Here is a 6,000-nt window from a genome sequence, read left to right on the forward strand (position 1 = left end):
CATAATCTTAGCACCCTGAGAAGACCCCTGTCAAACCTAATGTATATCTTCCTGGTAATTGTTTATGCATCTTCACGCGTGGATGTAAACACACACACTGACATATGTATGTTTATTCACGGAATTGAGGCAGTAATCTTTAGACTGTCATTTAGGCTGCTTAAAAATATGCTTTGGCACATTGCTTTGAACATTCTCAGTGGTCCAAATATTTTTCTTAGGAGGATGGATTTTATTCTTGGAAACAGCCAGATGTTGTTTAGAGTCAAGCCCAGGTATCTCCATTATCAAACTGGCTAGTATGTTTTGGGAAAACCAACAAACTCATGTGACTATGAAATAATAAATTTGGTTTTCTTGGGTGGATCAATCTGACTTAATGTTATATGCAAAAGCAGAGTTCTGAAAATGTGTCAAGCCAAGGCGCATCATTGGGCGAAGGGTATGGATTTCAAAGGGGAATGATTGGAAGGAGAGGGGCACTCTTTTAGCCACCAGACTTCTGGTTCTATATTTATGGAAACCTAACCACTCCAAACCAAGCAAGGCAGGGAATTTTCTCCTATAATCTTGGTGCTTATGGTGGCCAGATAGCATCCTCATTTTTCGGAAAGTCTTCTTTTATAGGGTCCTCAATGTTAGTCTGAGAGTTAAGATGCTTTTTACTTCATGGATGTTAACTAGGGTCACCTCTCCTCTACTTTATGTAAATGTCTGGTTTCCTCTTGCCTTGGGGCCATCAAAAAGACGGGCTGAGAGAGATGACAGTTTTCAAAATAGCAGCAGTTAAATACATTAGCATTTATCTGTTCGGAAATAATGAATAGTTTCTAATAGGTTAATAAATATGCATTAATAATTCAAGGCAATTATAAAAGAAGGCAGAATCCATCAATAATTAGGACCTTGGAGTTCACCATTTTCATCGCCATCTACCACCAGGACCTATTCTCCTGATGATGATGTTCTTGCTGGCCTGCTGGACAGTTATTGAGATCCTAGCAGGCCAGATAGGGCTTATTAATGCAAACACAGTGGCAGCCTCTCATGTACCAGGAATGGTGATTTAACACCAGAAGTTAGTATCTTGGTTCCAAACCTTGCCAATCCCCATTCTGTGTCCAACAGATGTAGATAATAACTTGGGGGAAATGGGAGTCAGGAGCTGGCTTGACTCTGGACTCCTTCTAGACCAAGAGGATAAATTGCCCTTTCCTAACTGAGCAATCAGATATTCTGTAGACTCTTCCAACCAGTTCTCCAGTTCTCAGACTCTTTTGGTTTCTCTTAATGGAGCTCATAGTTGGTGGGAATCCAGATTCAACTAACATTTTATGTGGCAGATAGCATAAAAAACCTTTTTACAAGTGTTCTTATTTTATATCTACATCAATCCATTTCTGCATATAATCATGAATTGAGGGCCAGAGAGGGTTAGTAATTGGCCCTAAGTCATACCATTGATCAATGGAGAGGTGAGATTTAAATCTAAATCTTGGGATTTTACAGCCATATGCATTTGTTACTTATCCGTCTCCTCCCATTAAAATGTAAGCCCTGAAAAGGTGGGAACTTGGTCTTGGTTGCACTGTAGTTCCAGCACCTAGAACCATGCCTTGCATATAGTAGGTGTTCAACAATGATTTTGTATTGTTAGTGGAGGGAGACCACCTGTGTTAAAATCTGGGCTTAGCCTTCTACAGCCTTATCATCTGCTTATTTTATCTTAACGTGGTCCATCTGCCTGAACTCTAGATCTTCTCTGGTTTCAGGCTCTGAGGCCCATATGCCTCTTCAAATCTGCATTCCTGAGCCTCAACTTGTTTTGTCCAGGCCACTATGACTCTAAGGTTCTCCACTCTGTTCTACTATCTCCCTACTCTCAGGCCAGAGGAATTTGTGTGCCCCCCAATTCTCATTCAATCCCCTCTTTTTTAAAATTTTAAAAATTTATTTTTATTAAATTTTTTTTTTTTTTTTGCTTTTTAGGGCCACACTCAAGGCATATGGAGGTTCCCAGGCTAGGGGTCTAATTGGAGCTACAGCTCTCAGCCTACACCACAGCCATAGCAATGCTGGATCTGAGCTGCATTTGTGTCCTACACTGCAGTTCATGGCAACACTGGATCCTTTATCCACTGCACTTGGCCAGGAATTGAACCTGCAACCTCATGGTTACTAGTCAGATTCATTTCTGCTGTGCCACAATGAGAACTCCTATTTTTATTTTTAAAAAAATTATATTTTCCATTATAGTCAGTTTACAGTGTTCTGTCAGTTTTCTACTGTACAGCAAAGTGACCCAGTCACACCTATATATATATATATATATATATATATATATATTCTTTTTTCTCACATTATCATGCTCCATCACAAGTGACTAGATACAGTTCCCAGTGCTATACAACAGGATCTCATTGCTCATCCATTCCAATTTCAATAGTTTGCATCTATTAACCCCAGATTCCCAGTCCATCCCACTCCCTCCTCCTTGGCAACCATAAATCTCTTCTCTAAGTCCATGCGTGTCTTTTCTGTGGAAAGGTTCATTTGTGCTGTGTATTAGATTCCAGATATCAGTCATATCATATAGCATTTGTCTTTCCCTTTCTAACTCACTTAACTTAGTATGAGAGTCTCTAGTTCTATCCATGTTGCTGCAGATGACTTTATTTTGTTTTTTTTATGGCTGAGTAGTATTCCATTGTGTATATATACCACATCTTTTTTAATACATTCATCTGTTGATGGACATTTACCTTGTTTCCATGTCTTGGATATTGTGAATAGTGCTGCAATGAACGTACGGGTGCATATGTCTTTTTCAAGGAAAGTTTGTCCAGGTATATGCCCAAGAGTGGGATTGCTGGGTAATATGGTAGTAATACCCTCTATTTAATGGGGGAGGATGGTGCATCTCACTCTGTTACTCCTTAGTCAACCATGGTCCTGAATTGCATTTCTTGCCTTCCCCCTTCTCAAGCTCGCTGACGATTTTGTGCTGAGCCACCATGGAGCAGAGATATATGGTGGCTGGCCTACACTCTGGTTCTCTAGTTTCATTGCTTCCTCTCCCTTTCTGTCTTGTCCCCTTAATGGCAAGTGATGTGCATTTCAGAGGAAGTGGGCTAGGGTGACAAGTACAGTCTGGTACACAAAACAGGCTCTGTGACCTGGGCCTGCTGCCTTGGCTAACCAGCCCTCAGAGATGAGGTAAAGCATATCCTCTTACCCCACGGTCTTTTCTGGAAACATCTGGCGTGCGGCATATTGGTGTGGTACGGCAGTGTCACCCGCTAAGCTGGAGAGGAAGGAGCCCTCCTGTCACAGATCAGCTTTGTGCCTTGTTTACAGCATATTTTAATCTCATTTTCACTTTTTTTCTTTTTTCCTCCATTTCTGAAATTTAAATATTTGATGTCAGTTCAGTTATTTTTATGACAATCCTCTTTCCCTTCCAGAAACAGAAAGTGAAAGGGATGCAAAACCCACTGGGGCATCTGTCTCCCACTTTTAATTAGTCCCTTCTCCTCTTGCATGACACTAGCAGTAGTAAGTGCAGGGTGTTCAGTCCTAACCCCCATGCCGGTCCCTCGCTGTTATTTCCTCCCCTACCCCGGGGGCTGTCTGGTGCTCCCACCCATCCCTGTGTGGTTCTGCTGAGCTACAACTGGGGACAAGTTTTCAGGGAGGATTCTGAGGTCTTTGGATCCAGAGGGATGAAAGGCTGGTCCTGCAGCTTGAATTTTATTTTCTGCCCATTAATTCACTATAGGCAATCCCATCTGATTATATAGTTTCTCTTAAAAGAGAACTACCTCTAAATACTCCTCTTCAAGACCTAGGTTCTTAGGGAGGGAGGCCGGCTTAGAGGCCAGGTGTTCTGTCCCTGTTTTCCCCTCTTGATTCAATGAGCTCTCTATGCCCCATCTAGTATACAGAGGGAAGGCTGTCTCTGTGCCCCCCCGCCCACCCATGGAGGTTAGAGACCCTAAGGAAAGAGCTCTCTGGTGGAAGGGAAGGTGATGACTTTCACCAAGATGGTTGTTTTTTTTTTGTTTTTTTCCGTCTCTTTAGGGCCACACACACATGACCTCTGGAAGTTCCCAGGCTAGGGGTCGAAGTGGGGCTGTGAATTGGGGCTGTAGCCACTGGCCTACACCACAGCCACAGCAATACCAGATCTGAGCCTCATCTGCAGTCTCATCCACCACAGCTCACAGCAATGCTGGACCCTTAACCCACTGAACAAGGCCAGGGATCAAACCTGTGTCTTCATGGATACTAGTCAAATTTGTTTCTGCTAAACCACAATGGGAACGCCAACAAGACTATTTTGATTGCTATTTCTCTCCCAGAGCACATCTCTTCTTTCTCTTAGTACTTTTTTAGTAGAAGGTTATCTTCTTTTTCACTGGTCTGCTTCTACTGCACTGCTTTTTTCCTCCTGAGCTTGTGCAAAAAAAAAAAAAAAAAAAAAAAAAAAAGAAAAAAAGCCTCTTGTGTCCCCCTTGGTCAGCTCCTGTGCAAACCCTGGTTGCCCCCTAGTCCCCAGCTCTGCTGAGTTGAGTAGAAGGTATTACATTTGCTGATGGTGGGCCTTGCTTGCTTTCCTACGGCTCAGTGGCTAATGAGCACTGAGGCTATTTTGCCCAGACCACGCCCTGCAGAGGGGCATATGGGCGTATCTCGGAGTTATTGTGGATTAGGTTCCAGACCACTGCAATAAAGCAAATATCACAATAAAGCAAGTTACGCAAATTTTTCGGTTTTGCCGTGCATATAAAAAGCTATGTTTAACACTGTACTGTAGTCTATGAAGTGTGAAATAGCATTATGTCTAAAAAAACAATGTACATACCTTAATTAAAAATACTTTATTGCAAAAATGCTAACCATCACCTGGGCCTTCCGCGAGTTGTAATTTTTTTCGCAATAGTGTCATCAAAGATCACTGATCATAGATCATCATAACAAATATAATAATAATGAGAAACTGTGTGAGAATTACCAAAATGTGACACAAAACGAGACAGAAAAGAGAGCAAATGCTATTGGAAAAATGATGCCAATGACTTGCTTGACACAGGGTTGTCAAAATTTTAATTTGTAAAAAAAGTGAAATATCTGTCAAGCACAATAAGTGAAGTATGTCTCTTACATTGGAATGGTATGTTCTAGTTTTAATGACATTTCATACAACATGCCTTACCCTGTTTCATCCCCACTGTAGCCCTGAAACAGGAATAATAAGGAAGAACATACAGTTTTCTGTTATAGAAAACATAATTGAGGTTTTGAGAGGTTAAAGGATGTGCTCAGGCTAAGGCCTCTGGTTAGTGGCGGGACCTGGGTGAGACCCAGGACTTCAAGCTCCAATCCAGGCCTTCACTGCATCCCTGGAACCTCAAGTGTGGTCTCTCTGCTCTTTCCCATTGTGTTTGGCACTGCCTGGTCTTCCTACATCCTTGTTTCTGTCTTCTGAGCTCACCCAGGTTCAGGGTCCGCTACCTTATCGAGCACTGCACTGCACTGCAGGCAGGGCAGGTGGTCCAGGGAGTGGACCACCAGGTGTTTGTGTGGGGAAAAGGCCTGGGTTGTGTGGTATGTGGGTGGGAGGAGGCTGAGGAACACATGTCCCATATTAATCTTTATTTCAATGAAGTTGTTTGAGTTCATGCTTTATTGCAGTGCTTTAAAATAATGTGTTTCTAACGGTGCCCCCGGGGGTAGCACTTGCACTTTTGAGATCCTATTGCTGGAGTGGCTCACGAGACCAACCACAATAATAGAAAATGAGGCACCCCCTGGTGCACCATCTGAATTTATAATGGCAATTTCTACGATGCCCTGAGGCCAGCTCTGTTTGTATTTGAGAACGTGCAGGAGAGCTCAGCACTGAGGAAGGCTCCTCCCTTGCTGCCCCGGTTTGATCAGGGCCCCTCAGTAAGGAAAGGTGCTCCTTCAGCCTCCTGCCTCTGACTCTCGTCGTCGTTG

The 6,000-nt window shown here is 42.8% G+C and overlaps 1 pseudogene; it reads right to left on the reverse strand.

The window, feature by feature from the left end:
* LOC100628164 overlaps nt 1–5,682 on the reverse strand; it is a 103,668-nt pseudogene extending 97,986 nt beyond the window's left edge.

The sequence above is a fragment of the Sus scrofa genome, chromosome 7 (genome assembly GCF_000003025.6).
Source record: "Sus scrofa isolate TJ Tabasco breed Duroc chromosome 7, Sscrofa11.1, whole genome shotgun sequence".
Classification (NCBI taxonomy): Eukaryota; Metazoa; Chordata; class Mammalia; order Artiodactyla; family Suidae; genus Sus; species Sus scrofa.